The following is a 14782-nucleotide window of genomic DNA, read 5'->3' as shown; positions in this document are numbered from 1 at the left end:
GGTTCCCGTCCACCCTGGAACTAAGCCGCTGCACAATACCCTCTGCTCCCAACATGCCGGACGATACTGCCGCGACATCGCCGCCTCTCCCAACCGCCGTGCTGTGTTCTGGATCTCTCTATACGGCAGCATGATCCGTGCCCCTTCAGTGGCAATACGACCAAGACTTCGACGATTGGTTGTCGGCCTATGAGCGCGTCAGTAGTTACGAAAGATGGGACGACACTATTAAGCTAAGCAATGCAATCTTTTATCTGACTGACGTGGTGAACCTCTGGTTTCGCAGCAATGAGGGAGTCCTGCCATCTTGGTCTGCATTTAAGAAGAATTTTGCAGAAGTGTTCAGCCACCCTGCAGTTCGCATGCTCCGAGCAGAAGAACGCATGCCTGAGTGCACTCAGCTTTCCAAAGAGTCGTTCACCAGTTGTATAGAAGACATAGTTGACCAGTGCAAGCGTGTCGATCCGCTAATGTCCGAAGCGGATAAGATCGTGAACATCCTGAAAGCCATCTCTGACGGCGCGTGCCAGATGCTATGAATGAAAAATCCTGCCACGGTCTGTGACGTTATCATCTTTGCAAGAGCTACGACCTGCTTCTTAAGAAGCCCGCTTCTACCGGCGGTCCGGTGTTGGAGAAGACACCATCTCTACACTTGCTTCGGGCGCTTCTACTCCATCAGAGGACAGCACTTTGATTCAACTAATCAAAGCCTTCGTTGGAGAAGAGGTCGCCCGCCAGCTGTCACTGGTCTCTCAGTTATAAGATACTGGCCGCCTTGTTCCTGACATTGGCCCCTACCATACGGCGTGCCGTGCAAGACCACATCGCTGATGTCCTTCCACCCAGCTCCATACTCCCGCCCAGCCCAGTGCTGCCGCCCAGCCCCGTGCAGGTGCAAGTAACGGCAACACTAACGTACGCCCAAGTGGCGGCCAGGCGCTAATGCCACAAACCCCCTTTCCTACTAGGCCACTCCTTTCAACCTTCCTTCGCCTTTGGCTGGGTCTGCATTCCATGTCCATATTCCAAGGGTACGCCAATGCCCTACGAACCCTTGGCGTACCGCGGACAACCGGCCAATCTGCTACTCTTTCGAGCGGTCTGGTCATGTCGCACGCCTTTGCCGCCAACGCCTTCCACCTTCTCGCCCTGAACTCTGGAACTACTCCTACGATACAGACCAGCCCTTGCCGAAAACTCCGCCCGGTTTCGACTTTGTATCTCGCTGCAATCAAACGTATACCACTCGCCGATCACCTTCCCCTCGTCGCCATTCCCCGTCCGCACTTCGACGTTCTACTGGCACTGTTGAGGGAAACTAACAGTCGCAGTTCCCAGGGCAAGACCTCGCTTGGTTCGAACTCTTCAATTCATCCGTGTTCTCCCGCTAACGTAATACAAGTGTCTGTCGAAGGCTTCGCAAAACTAACTCTGGTCGACACGGGCGCCGCCGTGTCCGCCACCAGTGAAGCTCTTTGCCTTCGTCTTCGCAATGTGATCACCTCGCTTTCTACTTCTCGCTTCTCACCGCCTCATCACAGCGCATTCATCCCTCTGCGGCGTGCACTGCCCATGTTCGCATCGAAGACGTTTTATACACCATCGAGTTTATTGTACTGTCTCACTGCTCACACGACATCATCCTGAGCTACGATTTTCTTTCCACTCATCGAGCCGTTATTGACTGCGCCCGCGAGAAAGTTTCCTTTTTTCTTTTTGTTATACCGTCTTGTGTGACGTCCCTACCCGGTCTGCAAAACTCCTTGTTGCCAATGATATAAACATTCCTCTATTTTCTGCTGCCCTCATTCCGCTCTCCTGTAAAAGCGTTACTATTTCGACTGTCGTCTTCACATCTGCCGACACCGCTTCACGCCATCCCTGCCTTCTGCTTGCATTTCCTGTTCTCAAGTTCGAAGATGGCTTTATTGCAACGCACGTCTTGAATCTTTTATCTTACCCGTCCGTCCTGCTACGCGGTGAGTGTCCCGGCCCTATTGAAGAATGTGACCCGGCGCTTGTAAATACCCTTCCTGCCACGCCTTCTTCATATGAAGTAAAGTTGCCAGCTCTTCTGATATAGCTACCGCTTCAACACCACGCTATGTTTTTCAACACGCTAGTGATGCAGATCTTCGACTCGCGCAACGCGATCAAATCGCTGCCCTCCTACAGAGCTTCACTTGTTCCTTCGACAAGGACAGCATTCTTCCCGACCGCACCAATCTCCGCGCAGTTGTAGAGTTTCCGAAGCCAACCTCCCTGAATTAGCTCCGGAGCTTTATTGGCCTCGGCTCCTACCTTCAACGTTTCATCTTAAACTTCGCTTCTATCTCTCCTCTGATCCAGCTCCTTGCCAGCAGCTCCGACATTTCAGCCTGGACTCCAGCCTGCGATAAAGCCTTCGACACTATACGTCGCCTATTACATTCACAACCCATTCTCCGCCACTTTGATCCTACTGCACCTATGGAGATTCACACTGACGCCAGCAGTATTGGACTCGGTGCCGTCCTGTACCAACGTAAGCCTGGTTTCACCGAGTATGTGGTGGCACGCGCCAGCCGAACATAGACGAATGCAGAGTCTAATTATTCTGTAACAGAAAGAGAATGTTTGGCCATTATTTAGGCCATCGAAACATCTCGTCCCTATGTCTATGGCCGACCGTTTTATGTCGTGACCGATCACCACAATTTGTGCTGGCTCGCCTCTCTAAAAGACCCCTCCGGCCGCCTTTCTCGCTGGGCTCACCGTCTCCAGGAGTATGATATTCATGTCATTTATTGATCAGGCCTGAAGGATACGGACTCGGACGCTCTTTCTGTTCGCCATTGCCTAGTTCTTCCTCGTCTGACCACTTCTGTGCTTACAATACCCTTGCGACTGTTGACGTGGCCATCGAGCGGCGGAATGACTCGAGAATCAGTGCACTTTTAGACTTTCTTTCAAAACCTAGTCCCAGTCATTCATCCAGAGAACGCGTCCGGCAAGCCTACTACTTTTCCATTCGCGACGGTCTGCTCTATTGCCATAATTATTTGCTTGACGAACGGAACTTGCTTCTAGTCACCCCACGTCATCTACGCGCGAACATTTGCACTGCGTTCCATAGTGCCTCACAGTGTGCCTACAGTGGCGTATTGAAAACCTACACGCGCCTCCGCCTGTGATTTTACTGGCGTTGAATGTATCGCTTTGTACGGCACTCCGTGCGCGCTTGCGAACCTTGTCAAAGCCGAAAAACTCCTCAGAATTCCCCTCTTTCGTTGCAACCGTTACTTAGTCCAGCTCGTCCTTTTGACCACGTTGACATGGATCTGTATGCCCGCTTCCTATTACTCCGGCTGGAAAGCGGTGAATTATCGTAGCAGTACAGCACATTACTCGCTACACTGAAACATCACCGTCACAATCTGCCTCCGCAAAGAAGTCGCTTTGTTTCTTCTCAAGAACATAATTCTTCGCTACGGGACTCCCAAGGAACTACTCAGCGACCGAGGACGCGTTTTCTTGTCCGACGCTCTTCGGACCCTCCTGAAAGAACGCCGCATCATTCACCGCACCACTACTTCTTACCATCCTCAGGCGAATGGCCTGACAGAACGCTTCAACCGTACTCAGAGTGACATGCTGGCCATGTACGTGAACGACGCTCATTCCAACTGGGACCAAGTTCTTCCCTTCGTAACCTACGCGTAAAACACTGCGACACAGACCACCGCTAGATTCTCCCCCTTCTTTCTTGGTTACGGGCGCAGGCCAACCCGCACAATGGACACGCTGGTTCTCTACCGTCCTAATAACTCTGAATCGACGCCACCCTCAGACACCGTCCAGTGCGCAGAAGAATGCTATCAGTTCGCTCGTTCACTAACAAAGGAAAAGCAGTGGCAACAAAAACACCACCGGGACACCGGCGAGGCTCCTTCTTATGCACCCAACTCCCTGGTGTGGCTCTCGGTCCCTGCCACAACCGCCGGCCTTTCAAAGAATCTCCTTGTCTGGATAATGGTCCATACCGAGTCTTTCATAAAATACCTCCTATCAACTATGTAGTTGAGCCCCTTACGCCCTCTGTGGACTTGCGTCGCCCTAGACGCAAAACGGTTCTTGTAGACCGAATCAAGCCCTACTATTACGAAGCGTATGTCCTTTCGGCTCCATGAGTCGCAAGGATGGCTCCTTTTCTACCCGGGGGGAAACTGTAGTGTGGTAATCATCATCGTAATAGCCACTGACATGCGTCGCGTGTTGGCACGCTCGAGAACGAAGAAGTTGGTTGTTGTCTTTGTGATTCGCTACGCTTGACGCCCCGCTGCGAATTCATCACGAGAAGCTGCATCCATCTGCGCCTAATGAAAAAACATACCGCTCCAATATATATATATATATATATATATTGTAGTGTGGTAATCTTCATCGATATAACCACTGACATGCGTCGCGTGCTGCCGCTCTCAAGGACGAAGAAGTTGTTCGCTGCCTTGCTCTTTCGCCACGCCTGACGCTTCGCTGCGAGTCTCCCCTGAGCGGCTGGAATCACCTGGGTTCACCGAATAAACACACCCCTACAATTGGTGCAGGTGCTGCTGGGTACGTTCCCATCCACCCTGGAACTTAGAAGCCGCACGTTGACCACTGCTTCCACCATGCCAGACGAGACCACCTCGACATCGGCGCCCCTACCAACCACGGTACTGTGTTCTGGCGTTCTACGGCAGCGTGATCCATGCCTCTTCAGTGGCACGGCTGACCAAGACGTCGACGACTGGTTGTCGGCGTATGAACGTGTCAGCAGTTATAACAGATGGGACGACACTATTAAGCTAGGTAACGTAATCTTTTACCTGACCGACGTGGCGAACCTCTGGTTTCGCAACCATGAGGCAGACCTGCCATCTTGGTCTGCATTTAAGAAGAATTTTTCGGAAGTGTTTGGCCGTCCTGCAGTTCGCAAACTCCGAGCAGAACAACGCTTGCGTGAGCGCACACAGCATGCCGACGAGTCATTCACAAGTTATATAGAGGACATCGTTGACCTGTGCAAACGTGTCGACCCAGTAATGTCCGAAGCGGCTAAGATCGGACACATCTTGAAAGGTATCTCCGAGGACGCGTGTCAGATGCTCTGGCTGAAAAATCCTGCCTCCGTCAGTGAAGTGATTAAACTATGCCAGAGCTACGACGAGCTTCGAAAGCAGCGCGCTTCTACCCGGCGGTCCGGTTTTAGAGACGACACCATTTCTACACTAGCACTGGGGGGTTCTACTTCATCTGAGGACAGCCCTTTGATTCAACAGATAAAAGCCTTCGTTCGCGAAGAGGTCGCCCGCCAGCTATCCCTGGTCCCTCAATTACAAGACACTGGTCGCCTTGTTCCTGACATGGCTCCGTCTTTGGCCCCTACCATACGGCGTGCCGTGCAAGACCATATCGCTGATGTCCTTTCGCCCAGTTCCGTGCTCTCGCCCAGCCCAGTGCTTCCGACCAGCCCCGTGCCACCGCAAGTAACGGCACCACTAACGTACGCCCAAGTTGCGGCCAGGCCGCTAATGCCAACCGCACCTGTTTCCTACCAGGCCGCCCCTTCCAACCATCCTTCACCATCGCCTGGGTCGGCGTTCCATGTCCGTATTCCAAGGGTACGCCAACGCCCTACGAACACTTGGCGCACCGCAGACAACCGGCCAATTTGCTACTCTTGTGGGCTGCCGGGCCATGTAGCCCGTCTTTGCCGCCAACGCCTTCCACCTTCTTGCCCTGACCCCTGGAACTACACGTACGACGCCGACCAGCCCTCGCCGAGAACTCAACCCGGTTCCGAGTTCGTTCCTCGGGACAATCAAACGTATACCTCTCGCCGATCATCTTCCCCTCGTCGCCGTTCACCATCACCGCTTCCCCGACGTTCTACCGGCGCTGTTGAGGGAAACTAACAGTCGCAGTTCCCGAGGCAAGAACTGCGCTTGGTTCGAACTCTTCAAGTCCTCCGTCTTCTCCCGCAAACGTAATACAAGTGTTCGTCGACGGTGTCGCAATACTCGCTCTTGTTGACACGGGCGCTGCCGTATCCGTCATCAGTGAATCTCTTTGCCGTCGTCTTCGCAAGGTGACCACCGCACTACCCGACTTTTCGCTTCGCACCGCTTCATCCCAGCGCATTCATCCCTCAGCAGCGTGCACGGCCCGTGTTCTCATCGAAGACGTCTTATACACCATCGAGTTTATTGTACTGGCTCACTGCTCACACGACATCATCCTGGGCTACGATTTCCTTTCCGCTCATCATGCCGTTATTGATTGCGCCCGCGCGGAAGTTTCCTTTTTACCTCTTTGTGATACCGTCTTGTGTGACGTCCCTACCCGGCCTGCAAAACTCCTCGTCGCCTGTGACACAGACATTCCTCCATTTTCTGCTGCCCTCGTTCCACTCTCCTGTGAAAGCGTTATTAGTTCGACTGTCTTCTTCACACCTTCCGACGCCGCTTCACGCCATCCCTGCCTCCTGCTTCCATTTGCTGTCCTCAAGTTCGAAGACGGCCTTAGTGCAATGTACGTCTCAAATCCATTTTCGTGCCCGTCCGTCCTGCTACGCGGCGAGTGTCTCGGTCGTATTGAAGAACTTGATCCCGAGCTTGTAAATACTCTTCCTGCAACGCCTACTTCATTAGACGTTAATGTGCTCAGCTCTTGCGATACAGTGACCGCTTCGACACCACCCGATGTTCTTCAACAAGCTATTGACGCAGATCTCCCACCCGCACAACGCGATCAACTCGCTGCTCTTCTACAGAACTTCACTTCTGCCTTCGACCTTCCTCACACTGCTCTGGGTCGCACGTCTGTCGTTACGCACGCAATCGACACTGGTACAAACGCACCTTTACGACAGCGTCCTTATCGCGTGTCGGCCTCTGAGCGCCAAGTCATTGCTGACAACGTGGACGACATGCTTCGCCGGGGCGTCATACAGCCATCTAACAGTCCATGGGCTTCTCCGGTTGTTTTGGTCACCAAGAAAGATGGTTCCATCCGGTTTTGCGTCGATTACCGTAGGCTTAACAAAATCACGCGCAAAGATGTCTATCCTTTGCCGCGAATCGACGACGCCTTGGACTGTTTACAGGGAGCCGAGTATTTCTCCTCTTTGGATTTGCGCTCCGGCTACTGGCAAGTACCGATGGCTGATAATGACCGCTCGAAAACTGCCTTTATAACACCGGATGGATTATACGAGTTCAACGTTATGCCCTTTGGCCTCTGCAATGCCCCGGCTACTTTCGAGCGCCTGATGGACACTGTTCTTCGTGGACTCAAGTGGCAGACCTGTCTTTGTTATCTGGACGACATCGTAGTTTTTTCTGCCGACTTTTCTTCTCACCTTCTCCGCCTAAAGGATGTCCTCACGTGTCTCGCCGGCGCTGGGCTTCAGTTGAATTTGAAGAAGTGCCACTTTGCCGCCCGAAAACTCACAATTTTAGGCCACGTAGTTTCTAAGGACGGCATTCTTCCCGACCCCACCAAACTTCGCGCAGTTGCAGAGTTCCCGAAGCCAACCTCCCTGAAGCAGCTTCGGAGCTTTATCGGCCTCTGCTCCTACTTTCGACGTTTCATCTTGAACTTCGCCTCTATCATCGCTCCTCTGACCCAGCTCCTTGCCGGCAGCTCCGACCTTTCCGCCTGGACTCCAGCCTGCGATAAAGCCTTCGACACTTTACGCCGCCTTTTGGTTTCGCCGCCCATTCTACGCCACTTTGATCCGGCTGCGCCTACGGAGATCCACACTGATGCCAGCGGTATTGGGCTTGGTGCCGTCCTTACCCAACGTAAGCCTGGTTACAGCGAGTATGTTGTGGCATACGCCAGCCGAACATTGACAAAGGCAGAATCTAATTATTCAGTCACAGAAAGGGAATGTTTGGCCATTATTTGGGCTATCGGAAAATTTCGTCCTTATGTGTATGGTCGACCGTTTTACGTTGTGACCGATCACCACGCTTTGTGCTGGCTTGCCTCTCTGAAAGACCCATCTGGTCGCCTTGCTCGCTGGGCTCTTCGTCTGCAGGAGTTTGACATTCATGTCATTTATCGATCAGGCCTAAAGCATACGGACGCGGATGCTCTTTCCCGCTCGCCATTGGCTAGATATAATTCGTCTGACCACGTCTGTGCCTACGATTTGTCGACTCTTACAACTATCGACATGGCTACCGAGCAGCGGAATGACCCCTGGATCAATGCACTTTTGGATTTTCTCTCAACTCCTACTCCCGGTCATTCATCCAAAGCGCTCGTCCGCCAAGCCCACCACTTCTCCATTCGTGACGGTCTTCTCTATCGCCGCAATTATTTGCTTGATGGACGGAAGTGGCTTCTAGTCATCCCGCGTCATCTCCGTGCCGACATTTGTGCTGCGTACCATGGTGACCCACAATGTGCTCACGGTGGCGTATTGAAAACCTACACGCGCCTACGTCTGCGATTTTACTGGCGTGGAATGTACCGCTTCGTAAGACATTTCGTGCGCGCTTGCGAATCTTGTCAACGCCGAAAAACGCCTCAGAAGTCCTCTGTTTCGTTGCAGCCGTTACCCTGCCCTGCTCGTCCGTTTGACCGCGTTGGCATAGATCTCTATGGCCCTCTTCCGAGTACTCCTGCTGGAAACCGGTGGATTATTGTGGCAGTAGACCATCTGACTCGCTACGCTGAAACATCACCGTTACCCTCTGCCTCTGCAAGAGACGTTGCTTTGTTCATTCTCAACAACTTGATTCTTCGCCACGGGACTCCGAAGGAACTGCTCAGTGACCGCGGACGCGTTTTCTTGTGCGACGCTCTCGAGGCCCTACTGAAAGAATGTCGCATCATTCATCGCACCGCTACTTCTTACCACCCTCAGACGAATGGCCTGACAGAACGCTTCAACCGTACTCTGAGTGACATGCTGGCCATGTACGTCAACGACGCTCATTCCAACTGGGACCACGTTCTTCCCTTCGTAACCTACGCGTACAACACTGCGATACAGACCACCACCGGATTTTCTCCCTTTTTTCTTCTTTACGGGCGCGAGCCAACCTGCACAATGGACGCGCTTTTTCCCTACCGCCCTGATGTTTCTGAATCGACGCCACTCTCGGACGCCGCCCAGTACGCAGAAGAATGCCGTCAGCTCGCTCGTTCGCTTACAAAGGAAAATCAGTGGCAACAAAAACACCATCGTGACACTGGTGAGGCGCCTTCATATGCGCCCAACTCCCTGGTGTGGCTCTGGGTTCCTGCCACAACCGCCGGCCTGTCAAAGAAGCTTCTTGCTCGGTATCACGGTCCATACCGAGTCCTTCAAAAAACATCTCCTGTGAACTACGTAGTTGAGCCGGTTACGCCATCTGCGGACTTGCGTCGCCGTGGACGCGAAATAGTTCATGTGGACCGAATCAAGCCCTACTACGATCCGTCTGTCCTTTCGGCACCATGAGTCGCCAGGATGGCTCCTTCTCTGCCCGGGGGGAAACTGTAGTGTGGTAATCTTCATCGATATAACCACTGACATGCGTCGCGTGCTGCCGCTCTCAAGGACGAAGAAGTTGTTCGCTGCCTTGCTCTTTCGCCACGCCTGACGCTTCGCTGCGAGTCTCCCCTGAGCGGCTGGAATCACCTGGGTTCACCGAATAAACACACCCCTACAATATATATATATATATATATATATATATATATTGTAACGTAACGTTACACAGAAGGCGCTCTGGCACTCTGGCACCGAAGAACACCAACAGTCAGTCAGGGCAGCACAAAAGCGGAGCACCGTTTCGCTTCGTCATCTTCTCCGAATCGCCCCTTCAAATCTTCGTCGTCTATGAACGGCATGTGTCATTGCCCCCCTTCTTTGCAGCATCGCGTCGATGCTGCAAATGCTGCTTGATGCGATGAGCTGACAGATATTATGCTAGGTTGGTGTGGGATACCACAACACAAAACGGGGCACCATCAGTCTCCAGAATAGTCAGCGGGGCAATCGTGGTAGGGTTTCATCCGGACGACGTGTACAACATCAGTGAACTTGCGTCGTGTGCGGCTTGAGGGATCTTGGGTCGCAGCCTCAACTTCGTAATTAACGTCGCTGAGGCGGCGGAGGTCACGATATGGGCCGATGTACCGGCGCAGCAATTTTTCAGAGAGCCCACGATGACGAACGGGCGTCCAAATCCAGACATAGTCTCCAGGCTTGTAGGCAGCGAAGCGCCGTCCCTTGTTGTAACGGTCAGCGTCTAGTTGCTGTTGCAGGTATATGCGCTGCCAATTGCCAGCTGCCGCGCTTCTTCCGCACGCTGGGTAAAACTAGCGATGTCCAGGTCAAGCTCATCTTCGTCGTCGGTGTATACGGGCAGCATTGCATCCAGTGGAGTGGTCACTCGGCGGCCGAAGACAAGCTCGAAGGGTGTGAGCCGCGTCGTCTCCTGAAGTGCCGTATTATATGCGAACGTGGCAAATGGGAGGAATTAATCCCAGGTCTTATGCTCTATATACACGTACATAGACAGCATGTCGGCCAGAGTTCTGTTTAGCCGTTCCAGCAAGTAATTAGTTTGCGGGTGGTATGCCGTGGCCCGTCTATGGCTAGCGTGTGTAAGGTTCAGTACAGCCTTAGTCAGGCAGGCCGTAAAAGCTGCCCCGCGATCGGTAATGATAACAGCCGGAGCGCCATAACGCAATACGATGTCGTGGACAAAAAACTCTGCGACTTCGGTGGCAGTTCCATTTGCGAGCGACGCGGTCTCAGCATATCGGGTCAAGTAGTCTGTCGCGACAACAATCCAACGCTTTCTATTACTTGACTTCGGGAAAAGACCAAGAAGATCCATCCCCACTTGTTGGAAAGGAGTTTTCGGTGTAGCGATCGGCTGAAGAAATCCAGCTGGTTTCACGGGTGGAGTCTTTCGGCGTTGACAATCACGGCGTGTTTTAAAGATCGCACTGAAGGTAATAATTTCGGCCAATAGTATTTCTCCCAAATTCTGGAAAGCATACGACTAACTCCCAAGTGGCCGGAGGACGGTTCGTCGCGACAAGCGCTTAAGATGTCAGGCCGTAGGTGCGTAGGCACTACGAGTACAAATGTCTCCTTTGATCTTTCAAAATTGCGCTTGTAGAGAACTCCACTTCGTGAAGCGTATGACTGCAAGCCACGACGAAACAAAACAAGCGGTACTCTACCACCGCGTCCTTCCAGATAATCGATGAGCGGCGCCAGCTCCGGGTCCTTGCGTTGAAGGTCAGCCATATGGGATTGGGTAATTGCCCCAATAAAGGGAAAATCTTCGGCGTTTTCCACTGCAGTGGAGTCTAATGGCGCGCGTGACAAGCAATCCGCATCATGGTGTTTATATCCCGACTTATAATCAACAGTGACGTCATACTCTTGAAGACGGAGGCTCCAAAGAGCTAAGCGTCCCAACGGGTCTTTAAGGCTTGCCAGTCAGCACTAGGAATGATGGTCGCTGACAATAGGGAAGGGTCGTCCATACAAATATGGTCGAAACTTGCTGATGGCCCAGATTACCGCAAGGCACTCCTTCTCCGTTGTCGAATAGTTCGGCTCCGATCGTGAGTGTTCGGCTCGCGTAGGCGATAACCCGTTCTGCTCCTCCTTGCCACTGAGTGAGTACCGCGCCGAGGCCAACGTTGCTGGCATCAGTATGTACGTCGGTTGTACCGTCTTCATCGAAATGGGCGAGTATTGGAGGCCTGTGTAGGCGGCTTCTAAGCTCCTGGAAGGCTTCTTCTTGATCGTCTCCCCACAGGAAGGGTATGTATTCTCTGGTTAATGCTGTCAGTGGTTCAGCTATCTTAGAAAAATCTTGGACGAAGCGTCGGTAGTATGAACAAAGAACTAGAAATCGTCGAAATGCTTTTTGTCGGTGGGGCGTGGAAAATTTGACACTGCGGTAGTCTTCTCGGGATCAGGGAGAACGCCCTGTGCACTGACAACATGGCCGAGAAAGCGTAGTTCCTTGAAAGCAAAGTGGCATTTCTCAGGTTTGATCGTTAGTTGCGCGCCTTTGAGTGCTTGAAGCACGATGCACACCCGGTGCAAGTGTTGCTCGAAAGTTGGCGAGAAAATAACGACATCATCTAAGTACACCAAGCACGACTGTCACTGCAGACCAGATAAAACCGTGTCCATCATACGTTGGAACGTGGCCGGTGCAGAGCAAAGACCAAACGGAAGCACCTTAAACTCGTATAGGCCGTCGGGCGTCACAAATGCAGTCTTCTCTCGGTCTCTCTGATCCACCTCGATTTGCCAGTATCCGCTTTTGAGGTCTAATGAGAAGTATCTGGCGTCGCGTAGTCGGTCGAGGGCATCATCAATCCTGGGCAGCGGATAGACATCCTTTTTAGTCACGCTATATAACTTTCGGTAATCGACACAGAATTTCAAGGTGCCATCTTTCTTTTTGACAAGGACCACTGGCGACGCCCATGTGCTCGTCGAAGGCTGAATCACGTCGTCCGCAAGCATTTCATCCACTTGCGTTTTAATGGCGTCACGTTCCTTAGGAGAAACCCGGTACGGGCGCTGGCATACCGGTAACGTGGCCTCATCGGTGATGATGCGGTGCTTGGCGACAGGAGTACGACCGACCTTATGGCCTGTGGCGAAGCAGTCTCCGAAATCGTTCAGGAGAGCCGAGATAAGATTCCTCTGATCGGGCCTCAAGTCGGGGTTAATTTTAACGGTTTGCAGAGCATGACAAGGTGCGGCTTCTTTAGGGTTCGCTCCGGCGGTGCATAAATGATGTAAGGCAGTAACATCGTGAAGGGCGGCAACAGCCATGTCCTTGGCGAGATGCCGCATTTCCTTAGCAAAATTTGTCAGGAGGACAGTAGCACAACTGTTCTAGAGTTGTACGAGTCCTCGAGCAACGACTAATTCCTTCTCGAGTAGTAGCGCAAGGTGCCCATCCGCGATGCCCTCGTAATCGTGGAACAAATCATGCCTTACAAGAACCAGCACAACTAGAAAGTACCGGTATCCTCACGTCATCGTCGACTATACGCAAAACGTTCAGACCCGGATCTTCGTTTTCAATGCGCGCCACGGCTCGTTTCGTCGAAAAGGAAACACGCGCTTCTTTCAAGTCAATGACAGCGCCGTTGTTCTGCAGGAAGTCTAGACCAAGGATCAAGTCTTTCGAACATTCAGGAAGCACGATGAATTCTCCGACATACACAAAACCACGGATGCCGACCCGCGCTGTGCACGTGCCTGCAGGTTCGATCAAGTGACTTCCCGTCGTGCGAATTTTCGGGCCGAACCGATGTGTCAAAATTTCGTCAAATCTCTGGCGAGACCACGGCTCATTACTGAATAATCGGCACCAGTGTCGAGTAACGCGGTGACATCCACTCCATCAATCGTTACACATAAATCGGAGGTAGTATGCCGGATGCTGTTGCTACCTGACACAAGCGAAATCTCGTCGGGTCGGCCTGACGATGACGGAGTATCTTCACATTTCCCGACATCAGCGACCCTGCCTGCGAAGGTCGCTGGTATTAGCTTTCCCGGTTAGGGATGGGAGAGTAGCGGCGTCTGGAAGAGTGGGGACTTGTCGAACGGTAGCTCGTCGGGGACGTAGACCGACGCTCTTGGTAACCGGATGTGACGGGATACTGTCGCGCTGCAAGGTCGCTTGCAATCTCAGTAGGCCGTTCGTCATTGCGAGGGTAGAGTTCCTCCGAGGCGAAACCCCGCCTGTTGACGCGGCGGTAGGGGCACGCTCGGTAAAGGTGACTGGCTTCCCCGCAATGATAGCACAGGCGCCGACGGTCCCGGGGCCACCATACTTGACTTTTACGGGGTCGCTGGTAGATTAGCGGAGAGGAGTAGTCAGGCTCCATGCGGCTCCATGCGAGTCCCTCCATGCGAGGACCCTACGGCTCCATTGCTGGAGCTGCGGCGTTGATACTATGGTCCGGCGGGGGAGCCCTACTTAAGACGGATGCTTAGGTGGGCCTCGCGTCGAACGTCTGATGAGGAACGCGCTGCTGGGGAACGCCAGCAACTTGCTGAGCTGCCATACGCACCTCGTCTCGGACGACTTCAGCCAGTGAAGGAAAAGCTGTTGTGTTTCAAGGCATCCGGAGCGCTTGCAGTTCCTCCCGCACGACAGAACGAATGAGATTTCGTAGTGCGTCCATGTCGCTGCCGACATGCACAGGGGGTGCGTCGGAACCAATGATGTTCACGTCACGGTTGTACTGACGGGCTCGGTGCTGCAGCGTTGTCTCCATGGTCGCTGCCTCGCTGAGAAACTCCGCCACAGTGCGCGGTGGACTGCGCACCAGTCCCGCGAAAAGTTCTTGTTTAACGCCCCGAATCAGGTGACGCAGTTTCTCATCGTCAGGCATTTGTGGGTCTGCATGCTTGAAAAGGCGTGTCATGTCCTCAAAGAACGTACGCACGCTCTCGTTCTGGCGCTGAATGCTCGAGTGTAGCGTAGCTTCTGCTCGCTCCCGGCGGTCGGAGCTAGGAAAGGTGGCTTCAAATCACGACAGAAGGCTGCCCAGGATGGAAAGGAAGCCTCATGGTTTTTAAACCATATCCGTGCAGACTCTTCAAGAGCGAAGTGTATGTTGTGGAGCTTGCGCTCATCAGTCCACCCGTTGTAACGAGCAACTCGCTCGTAGTTCTCAAGCCAGTCCTCAGCATCCTCGAACACGTCGCCATGAAAAGAGGGGGTGTTCGCGGCTGATGACACAGGATGTG

Source organism: Amblyomma maculatum, chromosome 11 (genome assembly GCF_055883805.1).
Source record: "Amblyomma maculatum isolate TAMU_Amacu chromosome 11, ASM5588380v1, whole genome shotgun sequence".
Taxonomy (NCBI): domain Eukaryota; kingdom Metazoa; phylum Arthropoda; class Arachnida; order Ixodida; family Ixodidae; genus Amblyomma; species Amblyomma maculatum.
This window is presented reverse-complemented; position numbering follows the sequence as displayed.